Consider the following 17,337-nt stretch of genomic DNA (forward strand, 5'->3'; position numbering starts at 1 on the left):
GGAGAAAGACAGACTTTCTGTTCCCTCTAAGAGTGAGAGTCTCAGGACCTCACGGGGGCAGTTCTACCCTGTCCTACAGAGTGGCTTTACGTCAGCATCGATCGACTCGATGGCAGCAAGTTGGGTTTGGGTTCTCTGGTCTCCCAGGGGTCTGCTGACTCTCATAAAGCTGGGCGGCCTCAGAGGCTTATGGGGCCAGTTGTACTCCATCCTGCATGGTGGCTGTGTGTTGGAACTGAGTCGAGAATGGTAGGTTGGATTTTTTGGTTCATATGGGATTAAACTGACAACAGCAACTTGAAAGAGAAGATGGAACCCTTTGAAGAGTTTGAGTTTCTGTTAATGGGGGAGGAGCAACTCAACCCAGGAGAAGAGCGGTCTCACAACTGGAAGCGGTTTTACAACGGGAAGCGGCCTCACAACTGGAAGTGGTCTCACAACTGGATTCAGTGCCACTGCACTGTGCACGTAGACACAGTTGCATCAGTGGATGCTTTGCTAGGTACACTCTCAAAAGCAACAACAACAGGGTAAAAACTTTAAATAAAATGAAACTGAAATACAATTTTCTACAATAAGATCAGTAAAAGTAGAAAAGCAACACTATTATTTCACATATATATAATGTGTACTCATATTTGTCAGCATATTCAAGAAGCAATCTAGAAGAATGCATAAGACATCTCTAATAATAAGTTCTGTATCCTGAGAAGTAGAGGGAGGCTAAGAGCAGTGAGAAAATTATAGTGTCCAGCAACAAAATAAGGTTTCAAATGTAGAGGTCTAATCTGGGGGCCACAGAACTCTTCAGGCCTTCAAGACTCACCCAGCAGACAGACACTGGCTTGGCTGTAACAGTTCCAGCGCTCCTGCCAATAGCACTTGCCAGCCTCCAACACCAAGGAAAGTGCATTGCAGCATCCGAGATTAGAGGTGATGCGCTCAAGCCTTCTGAGTAACTTTCCTTTACTGATTTCCTCTTCTGCTCGGCCGGTGGTTTGCAACTAGCGGCAATTTTGCCCCCACATAGACTATCTGGTAATGTCTAGAGACACTTTGGTTATTACAACTGGAAGTTGCTATTGGGTCAGGGAAGCTGCTCAGTATGTTACAATGCACAGGAAATTCCTCCACAACAAAGAATTGTCTGGCTCCAGCTATCAATAGTCAGGGTTCCAGACCCTGTCCTAGAGTAAAATCCATGGCAGGGAGCGTAGAAAACAGTAGAAAAGTCAGAAGTTTGAAACACCAGCCGTTCTATGAGAGAAAGACAAGACTTTCTGCTCTCATAAAGAGTTACACTCTCAGAAACCCATAGGGGCAGTTCCATTCTGTCCCATTGGGTCACCATGAGTCAAAATAGACTCAATGGTAGTGAGGTTTCTGTTTTGTTTTGTTTCTTTAAAGAACCTTTAAACCCTCCCCCCCACCCCCATATGTCTTAAATAACTTAATAAATCTGTGTAGGAGTGTGTTAGTCTGGTCAACCGAAGAAATAAATTCAAGAACATTCATGTATGTAAGAGAGACCTTTATATCAAGAAGTAATTATGCATCAATAAAATATCCAAGCTCAGTCCAGATCAAGTCCATAAGTTTGATATTAGCCCATAAGTCCAACATTAGCCCATGAATTCCATTTTAGACTCAATGATGTCAAATGCAGAAAGATCGCAGGCTGGTGGGTAGAAAGTCCTGTGGATCCAATGGCAGTGGACACATCTTCAGGGCTCTGGCTGACATCAGCATGGCTCCATGTGGCTTGTCAACAGGAATGTGAAACAGAGAGAGAGTGTGTCCCACCTCCAGGAAGGAAGAGAGGAAGTTCCTAGAATGCTCATGAGAAGGCCACACCCACAAGGAGGGTAGGTTGTGACCTGATTGACAGGGTAGACTCCACCTCTTCATTCTTGTATCAAGCTAACATGAAATTATGTAATTACCACAAGAGCCGTGGTGGCGTAGTGCGTTTTACATAAGGCTGCTCATTGTGAGGTGAGCGTTGCGGATCCACCAGTCATTCCGAGGGAGCAAGATGCATCCTTCTGCTCCTGTAGAGTTAAAGTCTCGGATCTGCACAGAGGCAGTTCTTCTGCCCGCCCTATAGGGTCTCTGTGAGTCAGTTGCAGTGAGGTTGAGTTCTGTGTCGAGATGAACATGTACCACGTTTCTATGCCCTTGTGCATAGATTGGTAAAACTTAATCAGGGTGGTGGGGGGAATAAAATAAAACACGTTTAAATCTCCGCGCTATAATAAAGAGTAACCATGTTTAAAACTCCTACATTCATTGGAAGGCATTTCTCCAGGTCGGCAGCTCTCTTTATTGCTAGGATTCCACTCCGGGTCACCACAAGGTCTGGCCTGTTCAGCAGCCTGCAGAGACTAGCATGGAATCCCTGCTCCCGCTGCAGACATTTCCGCCACTGCTAACAGCATCCAGAAGAATGACGTGCCAACTTGCAGGTCGCCAGGCGTGAGGGGCTGGGTGCAGAGAAGGCTGCAGAAGGGTGGCTGGAGGGAAGATTCACTGGATGGCAGGGAGCGACTCTGGCAGGAGGCCAGCATTCCAAGCCCTGTAAACTGAGGCTCTGCAGAGTGAGCGGGGGCTGGTTGCAAATGGCAGCAGCCTCCAAAATGAAACTGCATTCCGATGCCAGGGAATCCTCCGGAAGAAGGATGGCAAGTAATAAAGAACAGATCATCAGCAGAGGGAGAGAGAGAGCAGTGGGGCACAGCCTGGAGCAGGGCTGCCAAAGCAAAATACCACAAACCAGGTCGCTGAGAAAATCCAAACGGATTGTCTCGCAACTCCGGAGGCTGGAAGTCCAAATCCAGCTATCTGGCATGTTGATTCTTTCTGGAGGGCTCTGAGAGGAGAAGTCTTCCAAGCCCCTCTGGCTCTGGTAGCTCCAGGCATTCCTGGGCTTCAGGCTACAGTTGACATCTAACTTCTGTCTCCCAGAGTCTGTGTATTTTCTTCTCTTTCGGGAAGATACCATTCAAACTGCACGGGGACGGAGCTTACTCTAGTGTGACCTCATCTGATCCTAAATGACAACATCTTCCAAGACCCTAATCCCATGTAATTGTTAGGTGCCGTCAAGTCAGTTCTGACCCATGGCAGCCCAAAGTACATCAGAACAGAACACTGCCCGACCCTGTGCCATCCCACTGTATTAGGCAGGATCAACTAGCAAAAAGTGAGGACACTCATATATGTGTGAGAGAGAGAGCTTCATATGAAGAGATAATCACAAACATTCCAGCCCAGTCCAGATCAAGTCCATAAGTCCAACACTAGTCAGTTAATCCCATTGTAGTCCATAAATCCTGCTTCAGACCCACGAAGCCACATGCAATGATGCAGAACGATCACAGGCTGGGTGGGTGCAAAGACTTGTGGGTCCAATGGTGGTTGACGAATCCCCAGGGCTCACGCAGGACTCCACATTGGGCTAACAGGAAGGTGAAGGCAGAGAGAGAGGAAGAGGCTGGTTCAAAGAGCTGTTTATCTCAGTGGCCCTCCAATCAAGCTGTGACCTAATTGACAGGCTAAATTCCACCCACATGTTTCTATGAAAGTCATGTTGGCAAAAAAATAAAACAAAACCCCAAACCCTACGTATCACATGCACTATTGTTAGAATCTTCCTCTTTTCCACTGACCCTCTGCTTTACCAAGCATGCCGTCACTTTTCCAGGGACTGGTATCCCCTGATAACATGTTCGCAGTTCGTGAGACCAAGTCTCACCATCTTTGTTTCTAAGGAGAACTTTGGCCATACTTCTTCCAAGACAGATTTGTTTGCTCTGTACTGGGTAACATTTACAGAACCAGCAGTTAAGACTTCCACCAATCTTTTGGGGAGAGACAGTTCAATCCGTAACAGGCACAGAGCTCCTGGCATCCTCCTCAAATGTGTGCCACTGTTCCCAGTTATTCCGGCAGGGGCTCTCAGCGGGAGCTTCTGTGAGGGCTGATCAAAAGCCTACAACATCCTGGGACGGTGTGCACAGCATCCTGCAAGAGCATGTGGTATGGAACGAGTGCCTCTGGGAAGCTTGTTCACCTTCCCACATTCTAAGGAATTAAGTTAGAGTGAGCCAGTTATGGTGACCCTCTGCTTGGAAACTTAGCATTATAGAATTTTTCTTGATTTACTGATGGAGCTAGTGTAACAAGCTGAATAAATTAAAATAGTGTTCTGATGACACTCTTCCTGTTCTGCTCTCCTTGTCACAGAATTAAAAAGTCAGACTCTTTTTCTCTGCTGATTTCAGTTTGTCCCTGGGGCCTAGATGGTGAAACTCTGCTAGACATGGAGCAAGGCAGGGAAGCACAGGCACTGAGAGATTCAAGTGCATTAAGGGAAAGATAGAGAAAGTCGGGCGATACATAGCAATTTTCTGTGGCTATTTCCCATCTTGATGGGGAGACACCCACAACAAAATCTATGTGAAATGAGACCAAGTATTGCATTACTTCTCAAGCAGTGAAGAATTCACGTCTGATCTTCTCTCTGGGCTCACTGGGAAACCCTTATTCCAGAGTGATGACAATTCACGATGACCTACCATGAGTGTCTAATTGATGAGTCAGCCTCACCATTTCCCACAAAGGAGGCCAACTTTCTGAACAGCAGCCTTCCCTGACGCAGCCTTTTGTCTTTCAGAGACAATTGCTGCCTCGCCTCTGTAATCCCTGTGAAGTGGCAGGGATGAGAAGGCTAATGAACATCCTCACAATTGCCACCCTTTCCCTTCTTTGTTCAGTTCGGACATCAGCCTTTGCGGGCACCGCTGTCCCCTGAGCCCAGTTACCCAGAGCGCGCTCACATCTCACACACTAAAAGGCTGTCACCCTCAGATGGCCAAGTAAGTGGATCAGCCACCATTTGGAGGGGTGGTGCTCCAGTGACTCCCCTCCCTCTGGCTGTCTGCATGGTCAGAGGAATCAGGACATTCGCTGTATGTGGGGAAAAAAAAAACAACCCTCAATGCCAGCGAGTGGATTCTGACTCAGTGACTCCTCTATAGCCCTGGGGAGACCTAGCCCAGTGGGCTTCCTACATGTAACTATGAACAGAGGAGCCCTTTTCTTTTGCTCACAGAGCAGCTGGTGGTTTTGAACTACAGACCTTACAGTTAGCAGCCCAATGCCCAACCAGCTCACCACCAGGGCTCTATGCTTGAGGCTCCTCATTTCCTACTAATTGTTATGCAGGCTTCCCTTTGTTCAGAGCCCCTTCCACTCCAATGTCCTTCCCTGACAAAGAAGGGAAATTTGTCTAACACAAAGACTCTAAAGAAAGGAAGCTCATGCTCCCTTTTGTTCCAGCAGTTCTTTGGTCCCTGGGGTGGAGGGAAAATATCCTATATTCTCTCCAGCAACAGGTCCCATTCCAAGGGGCAACATGGTAAGGAAGTAGACCACTTCAGCCAATGACCCATCATTTTATGAGTTCTTTTCTCAGGGCAATAAATTTGGATCTAGCATTTTTATAATGAATGCACGTTCCTGAAGTAATTTCCCTGTAGCAATACAAAACTTGCCTCAAATTACCCTGCACCATGTTGAGAGAACCCCCTCAGCCCACACTCCTAGATGGGAGTGCTCTGTGCATCTATCACCGGGGCTGCTCATGTCAATGCTCCGGTGCCCATTCCCAAATCCTCTCGGGAAAAGAGTTTGCCTTGTAATCTAATGCACATATTTGCTCAAAATACTGTCATTAGACAGAAATAATAACTAACTTATCAGTGTGGAAGTCACACCTCATAAATATCTCGACTTTATCAACATATGGTCATGGGATATTAGATTTGATACTATACATGGTATGTTTCCTCATGGCACATTCTGAACAAGATAAAAATATATAAATATCTCCGAAACAACAACAAAATAAGGCAGTCCATTCCAAGCTATGGGAAGCAAGTGTAAATCTTATTTTATGAAACTCTGGGCTACATCACGTCATTTTAAAGTAGCTTAAATTCCTCCTGGAGAAATTCCTGCAGGAGATGCAAGTGCAGTGAGGGAAAGATAGAGAAAGTTGGATGATACGTAGCAATTATCTGTGGCTACTATTTTCCACCTAGATGGGGAGATGCCCACAACAAAATCTATGCAAATAAAAAAAATAGTTATCTTGCCAGATAGACTGGATTGAGCACTATGCTATCTTCTTTTGTTCTCTCCCACTCACCCCACTAAAGCAAAAGACAATGGGTTTATTTTAAAGATATGAGACGCATCAGGTCAAGGAAATGGGAGAGAACTGTAAATTGTGAAACTAGAAAAATGAAAGACAGCATGCAAGCAGTTTGAGGAAGCTGGATCCCAAACAAGTAGAAAATGTTGAAGCCCAATTTAATGGGCTCCTTTCAACCCCAGCGACACTGGTTGCTAATAAAAAAGATGCCTTTGGAGCCGAGCTGGCTGCACAAAAGGACGGTTGAAGCTCTAATTAAAAAGCTATCAGAGGGAAATTCCCCAACATAATTAAGGGTCTATGTACAAAAGCCTCACTCTCAACAGAGAGGGACAAACTGAGGAGGTATGAGGAGGATTAGATTATACCCATGAATGTATATATAGAGATTTGACCCAGATTATTCCTAAATAAGCATGTATTTATGCTGCATATGTATCCAATAGACCAGTGGACCACTTGAACCTCGGGTCCATAAGATCAGAACGAGAGCCTGCCTGGTTAGTACTACTGACTATTCTAAAAGTGATCACATTAGAAGATCCTCTACAGAGCCCTGGTGGTGTATGCACTGGGCTGTGATCTTTATGGTTGGCAGTTCAGAACCACCAGCAGCTCCAAGGGAGAAAACAGTTACAGTCTCAGAAACCCACAGGGGTGGGGGTGTCTCTGAGTCAGCATTGACTCAAGTCAGTGAGTTTGCTGGTTTTGTTTGAGTTTTCATACATAGTAGGAGGAAAATCCAAAACAAAATTCAAAATCACTAAAAATGACCAAGCTTCCTGGTTGGGGAGAGATGAGTGGGACTCATTAAGATGATGCCTTTCAGACCCCTGCAGGTCTAGAGATGAATCTTGTGGCTCAATTTTCATCCAAGTAATAGATCATCACATTAGGGAGGTATGCCCTTCTTAGAACAATCAATCACTTGAGATCAAAGGGGGAGCATTCACCCAACGACAAGGTCCAGATGCAGGAATGGTTAGGAAAGAAAGTGAAATGGAAATGAGAGAACGTTATCTTCAGTTTTCTTTGGTCTTTCATATGCCTTGTCCAGCAATGGCTTCAGTTCTACTCAAGGGTGCTGTGAGGCGGAATCCACAACAATGTGTATGAATGTGGTGTTTTCATTTGTTTCTTTAGGTGGGTAGAGACCCTGGGAGAAGATATTAGGGAACCTGGGGGATGCTCATTTAATTTTCTATTTTGGGAGCTGAATGTGGTTATATGTGTATGCACGCTTTGTGATACTTTGTTAAGCTGTGTGCTTTTGTCCAGTTCTTTGTGTGGATGTGATAAATACTATAGCTTTTTTTCCCCAGTAGGTTTTACTAACATCTATACATTGCTTATTGTATTAAAGCTTAAATTTTGTCTGAGCACTGGGTTCATGGAAGACTATGGTCTACAGTGGGAGCCCTAAATCCATTCTGAGTCCCAATAGAGGGTCACCTTCATGGAGTGTTTCTGACCGGTGTTGAAAGCTTTGCTCTCGGGCAGAGGATGTTGTCTGGGACTCTCCTGGCCAGCCCAGAGAGGATCAGCCTTGGTGCCAGTGACTAGTCTGAGCACGTCATTGGCAGAAATTGAGGTAGGAGAGGCCCGTGATGGCCCTGAACAAACCTAAACCCTTCTAATCTGCAGTAGTGTGTGCATCTCAACCATGGCCCCTTTTCTGCATCCGTCATCCTACCTGTGACTGTGATAAACAGACCTGTCGTCAATCAGGATTTCCGGTCTTTTCCTCAGTTTTCCACGGCCTGTGTAAGTAGCCACGTGGCTGTGAATCATTTGGACACCATTATGGTCACATGCCAACGGTCTCTCTCATATCCAGGTGATTTGTTTGTGTCGTTGTCTTGTAGTTGTTCTGTTTAAAGCATAGTAAACGAGTCTCTATAACATATATTTGAATTTGGGGTCTTTTACACCCTAAAATAAGATCAACTTTTTTTTTCATTAGTGGTAAGGGTTTTATTAATATAAAGGAATTGTGAAGTATGACTGTGGGACAGGATTATTTAAGTTTAGGAACCCTTTCTGAAGAACTCCCTGGTCTTAGACTGTAACTTTTAGCATGTCTGTTCAATTCTCAAGGTTACCCTAAGTGAGCCTGACCTAGTGAGGTGAGTCCTTTAAAAGCAGAGTTTACTCTGGCTAGTTGCAGAAGAGAGAGGCATACTCCAATTGGTTTGGGAGAAAACAAACATCTATGTGAAGAATTGCCAGTTGGGAGCTTTTCAATTTCCCACTAGGAGCAGCAGTTAAACAAGTGCTAAAACAGGATCTCAGTCCTACAGCCACAAAGAGATCCATTCAGGTAACAACCAGTGAGACGGAGAAGAGCTCTGAGCCTCAGATGAAAGCCACAGCTCTGACTGACACCCTGGTTTCAACCAGGTGAGCTCCTGAACAGAGAACTCAACCACACCGAGCCTGCATTCTGACCCACCCTGAAACAAAACCAGGCTTTTTCCCTCAGTGGGGTGATCGGGCTTGTTGCTTTCTTTGTGGGCCCAGGGTCTTTGGAGCGCCAGTCCTGGTGGTTAGCAATGAAATGAAAACCTTCTACATTGTCAGTTTCCTTTGTTGCTTCTGTTTTCAAAGGTATCTATCAGAAATCTGCATTAGTTTTGAAACTTGATTTATAAAATGACATTAAAATATTTCAAACCCTTTTTATAGATATGCCTAGGAAAACCGATGGCTAAACATTCATTTTCCCTAATAATTTAAGATTTGTATTTTCAACCAGTAGTTTATGATTAAGCAGATCTTGTCTTTTCTCAGTTCAAATAGTCCCCAAATTATGAGATGGCAATTAATCACAGTACAAAGGGTGAGGCCTCTAATTTTCCAGAAATGACACATAGCCTATGGCTTCTGAGATCAGCTGTTCACTCTTGTGATTTTGTGGGGGAAGGGAAGCTTTGGTGCAAGGATCGTTTGCAGGGAAAATGGAATCTGTAAGGATGCAAAGGACGGATCAGTGCTGTTGTTGGCCGTGGCTGCGTGCTTCAGACTCAATAACCGTGCGAGTCTTTTCATCTGAAAAATAGTTTTAATTTCACGTATACACTCTGTTTTGTGCTGATGCCATGAAAAGGCCATCATGTTTGGTAAAATAGAAAGGCAACGAAAAAGAGGGAGGCTCCCAACTCCAGGCTGGACACAGTGGCTGCAACAATGGGCTCAAGCCCAGGAAGGAGTGTGAGGCCGGCGTAGGGTGGACGGGGGTTTGTTCTGTGGCACACCGAGTTGCTATGAGTCGAGTATTTTAAAGTCTGGTCTCCCTCTCTCATTCTTTTTCTTTCTCTTAACATTTCATTGAGTGTGTGTGTGTGTGTGTGTGTGTGTGTGTGTGTGTGAATAGTTCCTTGTAATTTATTCCTTGGTAAAGATTCATTTTAAATCTAAAGATAAATTCTGATATTTCAGACTTTCTTTTTTTATTGGCATTTCTCGTATTGAAGTTAAAATACGATGCTCATGAAACATGGAAAAGTTGCAATTAACAACCACAGAAAATGCCAATGATTTTTGATAGAGGATACTTGTATTACACTGGCTAGCTTTCATATTTCAGTACTAGATGTGGTAATATTTATTGAGCATCTCTTTGATCAGCAGTATCACCTGAGGCTAAAAGGGTGGACATAGGGACATGGCGCAGCATCTGGGAAGTCCTGTGACATTGAGTGAGTTGTTCAATCTCTCTAATCCTTTCTAAATCGAGGCTAATAATACACACTTCATAGGATTCCTTTGGGTCATTTTATCAGCAAACTATTGAACACAAGAGAGAAGGGGAAGCCATCAGAAGGGAGCCAGACTGAGGACTCCTGAGCTCATCAATAGCATCTTTGGGCAGTTGGGGCAGGGGGAGTGTGGTGGGGCGGGGTGGATGCCAAATTTGCAACCAGTGTGTAGCAAGCAGTGGTGTTATGGTGTCATGGTGGTAGAAATGACAGAGAATTCGATTCTTGTCATTCAAGTGGCAGGTCAATAGGAAATCCCTAAACTGAAAAATCCTAAGTACTCATATTAAGCAAGTGAGTTAGTTATACTAAGGTAATAGTCAAAAGAGTCAAAGGTACTTTCTTTGAGTGGAAAAATAGGATAGCCTATTTTGGTAAAAACAGAATTTTAAAGTATTTGCAGTTAGAAACAAACAAAATACACTATTTAAAAGGAAGTAGTCCTGAATTCCCTGTGTTTCCAGGTCTTATCTGTACCAGTGTACATCCTCTGGTTCAGCCAGATTTGTAAGGGAGAATTGGGATCATGATAGTGGGTGGGAGGAAACAATTAAGAACTAGAGGAAAGTTGTATGTTTCATTGTTACTACCCTGCACCCTGACTGGCTCATCTCCTCTCTGTGACCCTTCTGTAAGGGTATGTCCAGTTGCCTACAGATGGGCTTTAGGTCCCCAATCTGCACTCCCCCTCCTTCACAATGTTATGATTTTTTGTTCATTTATGCCTGATACCGGATCCTTTTGACACCTTGTGATCACACAGGCTGGTGTGTTTCTTCCATGTGGGCTTTGTTGCTTCTGAGCTAGATGGCCGCGGACCAGTGATGAAAGTGGTGATACCGTGAGGGTAGAAGGAAGGTGGGATAGATAGGGGCAGCTGATTATATGGATCTACAAATAACCTCCTCCCTGGGGGATGGAAAACAGAAAAGTGGGTGAAGGGAGATGTAGAAAAGTGAAAGATATGACTAAATGATAATTTATAAATTATCAAGGGTATATGAGGGAGAGGGGAGCGGGGAGGAAGGGGGAAAATGAGCTGATACCAAGGGCTCAAGTAGAAAGCAGGTGTTTTGAGAATGATGATGGCAAAAAATGTACAAATATGCTTGGCATTCAATGGATGGATGTATGGTTTGTGATAAGAATTGTACAAGCCCCCAATAAAATGATTTAAAAAATTAAAAAGAAACTGATGCACAAAGATAAATAAAGTAAAAAAAGGAAGTAATGAAGAAAAGAACACAAAACAAAGAGGGGGGTGTCTTATTTTTAACCTCGGAAGCAGGAAATTCAGCATTAATGGATCTACAGACCCCTCCATTAAGACCAGAGTTCCTCTGTGCCTTTCTGTGCCTCTATTGTATTGTATTGACTAGCCCAGGAAGCATGCTTTGCTACTCTGTGTCTCCTCTTCCGCACAGGGCCCGGAAGAGAATGTTCTCTACAGGTAAATTCACCCACAGCACTACTGTGATGGGCTCACCGTTTTGTAAATTTGCAACAGTGATATATTTTAGCTACCACTGACAAGCAACCTCACAAACAAAAAATCAACGATGTTACTGTTATGCACCTCAATTACCTCCTTCCTCATCCAAAAAAACCATTTTTGCAAATCACAATTTTACTTGTTGAATAGAAGAAAAACAAGGAAGGAAACAAGGTTTCACTTTGTGAAGTATTTCATCTAATCTTATGATTCTAAATTCTTGGAAAGATTCATGAAATATGCCATTTACGAGTCTGTCTCTTTAGTGAGAGGTTTGCTTTTGCATTCTAGCCAAATGCATCATCTCTGTCCTTTGAACCAGTGCTGCTGATGCTCTGCCAGTCTTTCTTCATGACCTGTATTTCCTGTTGATCACTTACCCTTGAGATGCAGCAAAAATCTGCACCTGGTCAAGGGCACCTTGTGTCTTCAAGCCTTCAAGGCGTTTTGCCTTCTCCCATTATGTGACCGTTTAATCAGGCCATTTCTCAGGTTACCCCACTGACACAGCCCACACAGGACCAGGGAATTCCCCACCTCTGTCAACCCCCAAGTGATCTTTATAAAACAGAGCTTTTCTCAACCCGAACCACATTTTAATATAGAAGATAGGCATATTTGAAATAATTTTAATGACTGTTAGTAAGTTTGTTATCAAGAATTATATATACAATCTTCACAGATTCATTACCCTAATCCTCCAAACCAAGGAACCAAACTCTGTGAGGTGTTCAGTCCACATAGCAGCCGAAGCAGCTACCTTTTATTGCATGTGTGTGTGATTGTTATAAATCTATGGACCTATCACACAACTTCTGCCCATTGTTTCACAACACTCAGTTGTCCAGCCCTACCCTTCTCATTGTATGTAACCTTTTAATGCAATGACTACTTTTCTTACATTTTCATATACTTAAGATCATGAACATATCTGTCTTTTGTTTGATTTATTCCATTGGGCAGACGTTTTTCCAGCTTCAACCGCACTGCAGCATATGTCCCGACTTCATGTCACCTTCTCACGGAGTCGTGTGCCATTGCAGGCATGCACCGCCCACTGTTTGTGCCTTCAGGGGTTGGTGGGCTTTCTCGTGGTGTTTACCTTCGGGCTATTGTGGAGAGGGTGACAATGAACATTGGGGAACACTTCTCTCTTAGAGTCTTCATGGGGACTTCAAGAGCTGGTTTTGTTTTTTAAGAAAATGAGTAGGAACGGATTTAACTCTCAAACCTTCTGGTTAATACATACCAGGAATTCAGGGCCAGGATTAGGGTCAGATACAAAATTTAAGGGAACTCCAAAAAGATAATCATTTTAAATCAAAGGTCACACAAATGAATCCAGGATGAACAAGGTATCAACATTTAAATAATGAGAAGATAGTTATCTGTGGTACAGCCTTGGAAATCCCATGTGACAGTTCTGCTCTCTCTTACAGGGTCATTATGAGTTGGTATTGATTTAACACCTCTGGGTATGTTTGTCTAAACCAAAGAGCAAACCCATCCAATCAATTTCAACTCATTAAGGCACATGTTTAAAATCTGTGAGTTTTGTTGCAGGTAAAGAATACTTCAATAAAGCCAGTTAAAGGGAAAATGTGCATATCTGTGTGTTTGTGTGTGTGTGATGTCACTATAAGTGACTTGTAGAGTGAGCGATTTAAGAGTAGCTCACATTCTAGCACATGTCCGTGTATTACAAGAACTTGGTTCGTTGCTGCAAGTCACAGGCGCCCCAGGTTGTTTCTGAATCACAGCAACCTTAGTCACACAGAGCCAACACCACCGGGTCCTGCGTCAGTCTCACAATTGCTCCTATGCTTGAGCCCACTGTCAGTCCATCTCCTTTTTAATTCACCTCTCGTCAAAGCACTGTCCTTTCATGTCCTCCATGCTCAAAAACAAAAAGAAGTTGCATGGAGAGAGGTCAGGTGAGGAAGGTGTGTGGGGCAAGAGAGGCATGCTGTTTTGGGCCCAACAGTGACCCACTGAGGTGGATGTGTATGTTAGGCAGGGTTCTCTAGAGAAACAAAACCAGGACACTTATGATTATATATCTAAAAGAAATAGGTTTATACAGCAAGAAGAAATATAACAACTAATTAGTCCACACAGCAGTACAGAGAGCTCAGTTCAACTCACTTTCATGGAACACTTAATATACCGGAAGTCCTTCACGAACTCCAAATGCACTATCCCCCGCAAATTAAAAACAACAAATGAGCATTGTTTGGGGGGGTATCCCCTCATATATATTCAGTGCAGATTCATTGGGCTAGCTATGGAACTTGTAGCATTATAATTTATAGTCTAAAAGGAAAATGTAATATGTCCAAGGTAGGTGAGACAAATTTTCACCATCCTCAATTCTAAAGAGCTTTCTTGCAAGAAAGATTTATTTGTTCTACTGGTATAAATTTACTTAAAAATACATTATCATAGTGACTGAGACTGTCAGTCTTTACAGGAGCAGACGGTCTCTCTTTTTTTCTTGGAGTGGCTGGTAGGTTTGAACCGACAACCTTGTGGTTAGCAGCCTAATGCTTACAGTGTCACCAGAACTCCTTTGAACATCACCAGATAAGCATTATTTGGTTAAGGAACACTATCAAAACAACAAAATGAGCAACCCCTCCCCCCCCCGAAGACATATCCATCCTACAAAAAGACATATCCATCCTACAAGAAGACATGGTAAAAACGGCCTGTTCGCACATCACTGAAGAGGTCAGGACACATTCGACAGCCTTCTAGGTGAGTGTGCCATGCATCCTTGTGAGGATCGGTATATGACTTTTATTAATTTATTCCTTTGAGCTTCTAGACTATTTAAATTAAAAAATTAAATACCTAGATATGTTTATTAAGAAGATAGGTGGTAAACAATGCATACAGATATATTTCCAAAGTTGTGTTCACAACACAGAGGGTGCACAACAGAAGCATAGCATGCTGATATTTATAAAGTATATGGCTAATTATACCTCTTGGAAAATTGAGTGAGAGATTATTCTAGGGTTTCTGGGTTGTTTGTAGTCTTACTTTCTAAGAACAAAGTCTAGTGGTTTAAACTTGTCACTTAAGACTCTGTCCTGTTTGAATTTGTATGGTAACCTCCTTTAAAAAGTTATCTGATTTTGGACGGTACATTAATTCCCCTTGTGAGTAAATAGGGACAACTAGAGCATGGATTTCTATGCTGCAGCTTTGAGTGTTTCCTTACTGAATGCTGGCAAGAGTTGGAATTCAAGTGCAAAGCCCTGACTTCTAGTCTTAAGTGTAAAACTATAGTGAAAATGATACATAGAAAGCAGTTCTCAGACTCAAGCAACTCACAAGAATAACACACACTGATGCATTACTTGAATTTGTATATTTGAGAAGAAAACCTCATTTAAAACATGCTCAAAATTGCATGGTGTCTTTCCACAAGTTGCACATATAAGTATGGCTTCACAACACATTTGTAAGCTTGTACCAATAATTAAACTATACCTTTCAAGTCCCCCCCTCTATCCGGACACTTACAGAGTTTATGTGTTGTGTCTCTTTCTTTATTGTTAATGAAATTGTGGTTTCCACTGTTAATAGTTGTTGGAGAAATCAGGGAGGAAAAAATCCACACATGTGTTTGCTTAGAGAACACGCACTCCCTGGCACCGAGTTCGTTCTGACCCCTAGGCACCTGAGGACAGACCAGCACCGCCCCGAGGGTTTCCAAGACAGTAACTGTGTGCAGGAGTAAAAGCTCTCCTTTCTCCAGCGAAAGATGGCAAACTGCTTAGACCAGAGCTTCCAAAGTGCTGCCGGGACAGGAACTCGCGCAGCGTCCATTTACGTGACGTGCTTCTGCTCGAGAAAAGAAATGCTGACCACATCAAAAGTGATCATGACCAAGCAGGATCGCCTCAGTTTCCCCTCCACTCTCCCAGGAAGTCATCCTTTTGCTTGATTTAATTAGGACCCAACGGGAAGTGTGGTGGTGGTGAGTGTGCTCAGAGAAGTTATGGCATGAATTCCACTAAATGAGACTAAAGTTATGGCATGAATTCCACTAAATGAGGTCATACATTGGGCTGCTAAGCACAGGGTCAGTAATTCCAAACCACAAACCACTCAGCAGATGAGCTTTTCTACTCCCCTCCAGAGCTGCAGTCTCTGGAACTCCCGGGGGCTGTCCTACCCTGTCCCAAAGGTCACCAGGAGGTGGAAATGACGTGATGGCAGTGCCATGAGATTGATTGGCTATTCAAACTCACACCAAATCACCGACATGGAGCCGACTCTGATTCATAGGATTTCATCATTCCCCTGTTTTAGTTAGTGTTATTTGGAACCAGTAACATTGAAATATAAAGTGTCTCAAAGCAAACAGGATGTGGAAATGATAGATTGAAGACTTTAAAATTAATTGCTAGTATTGTTCTATGCTCCATTGTAACCTCATAAACTGTCTTAGATAATAATACGAATAAAAATATTTAGTCATGGTATGTTTCTATTGGGAGCTTTGGTTTTTGTTTGTCTCTTGTTCTTCAACTAACAAACAGCAGCATCTGTTTGATAAGATCCTTAACCAACTGCCTACACCTAGAAGGTGGGAAGTGCAGAAGGAAGGTGGCAGAAAGCACTGTTTGTATTGGAGCTTAGGTCCTGAGCACGGCTATGCAGAAAGCTACAGTTCACCGTAGGAACCCTAAATCCATTTTTCAGTTCCCACATAGATTTACCCTCCATCGAGTTCTCTCTGACCTTCGGTCATGAGTGTGAAAGGTTTTGCCTCAGGCAGAGTATGCTTGAAAGTGGACTCTACTCCTTCCCTACCCGGTTCATATTGGGGTGGCCTAGTCTTTAGTCAAAGCGCCCTTGGTAAATTTACCAACTTGGTAAATTTTTCTAATAGACAATAATGTGTGTACCCCGCCTGCGACTCTGATGTAATGATCTGCTGCCTATCATGATTTGTGACAGTTCCTTTCGTATGCATATGCTATTAAATGCCAAGTTACTATGAATCCTCGAATACCATCATGGCCTTGTGTTGATGGCCTCCCTCATCCTGATTATTTATCTTTGTCGTTGTCCTATCTTGTTCTGTTTAAGACTTAATAAATGTGTCTTTGTAAATTATATCAGAATTTAAGTTTGGGTTTGGGTTTAGGTCTTTCTCCTTGAGGACAAGTTGTTACTCATTTCTTCGCTGGCAGGATTTCATCAGACTTCCTCCTGTCCCAGCCCGTGTGTGTGGTGCTGTTTGGTGGACACAGACGACACACATAAGCCAGCATCCCAAATGCATTTTCTAAGTCCAGATGAGAGCATGGTAAAGAGCACCTGACCCACACAAATCCCCTCCAACTGCTAGAAAATATACTTGACCCGTGAAAGTCTGGCCAGTGTCATTCTTCCATCAGAAGTACATGTTTGTGTTGAGTAGAGATATCTGAAATTCTGGTGATTTGGCTTCTGGGTTTTACTCACTTTCCCTTTCCATCATTATTCCTTTATTTCACTATATTGTATTTTTTGCATGACCATGAAAATAGCTTTGGACAGGAGCACCTACTCCACTCTTCCTCTGCCCTAATTGTATCATTACCATGGAGTTAGCATTGGCCTTGTACAAATACCTTTGCATCATAGGCTTGATCTTATCCCAGTCAGTCTGCAATGTTTCTCTCCCACTCATCACGTGCACCTCTGAAGAAATGGAGTGGGGTTCACATCTGACAGCCTCTAATTTCACAGGGGAAAAGAAGAATCCATCTCAACGCTAGCTCAAGGTCAATTGTCCAAGGCAGAGGTCAGATAAGACTCCATCCTCTACCCTTGTTTTGCCTTAATCTGATCCTAACTATTCCTTCCAT

The 17,337-nt window shown here is 43.3% G+C and overlaps 1 pseudogene; it reads left to right on the forward strand.

The window, feature by feature from the left end:
- The first annotated feature begins 309 nt into the window (after positions 1 to 309).
- Positions 310 to 17,337, forward strand: part of LOC142449089 (RNA polymerase-associated protein RTF1 homolog pseudogene) — an 80,464-nt pseudogene continuing 63,436 nt past the window's right edge.

Source organism: Tenrec ecaudatus, chromosome 5 (assembly GCF_050624435.1).
Source record: "Tenrec ecaudatus isolate mTenEca1 chromosome 5, mTenEca1.hap1, whole genome shotgun sequence".
Classification (NCBI taxonomy): Eukaryota; Metazoa; Chordata; class Mammalia; order Afrosoricida; family Tenrecidae; genus Tenrec; species Tenrec ecaudatus.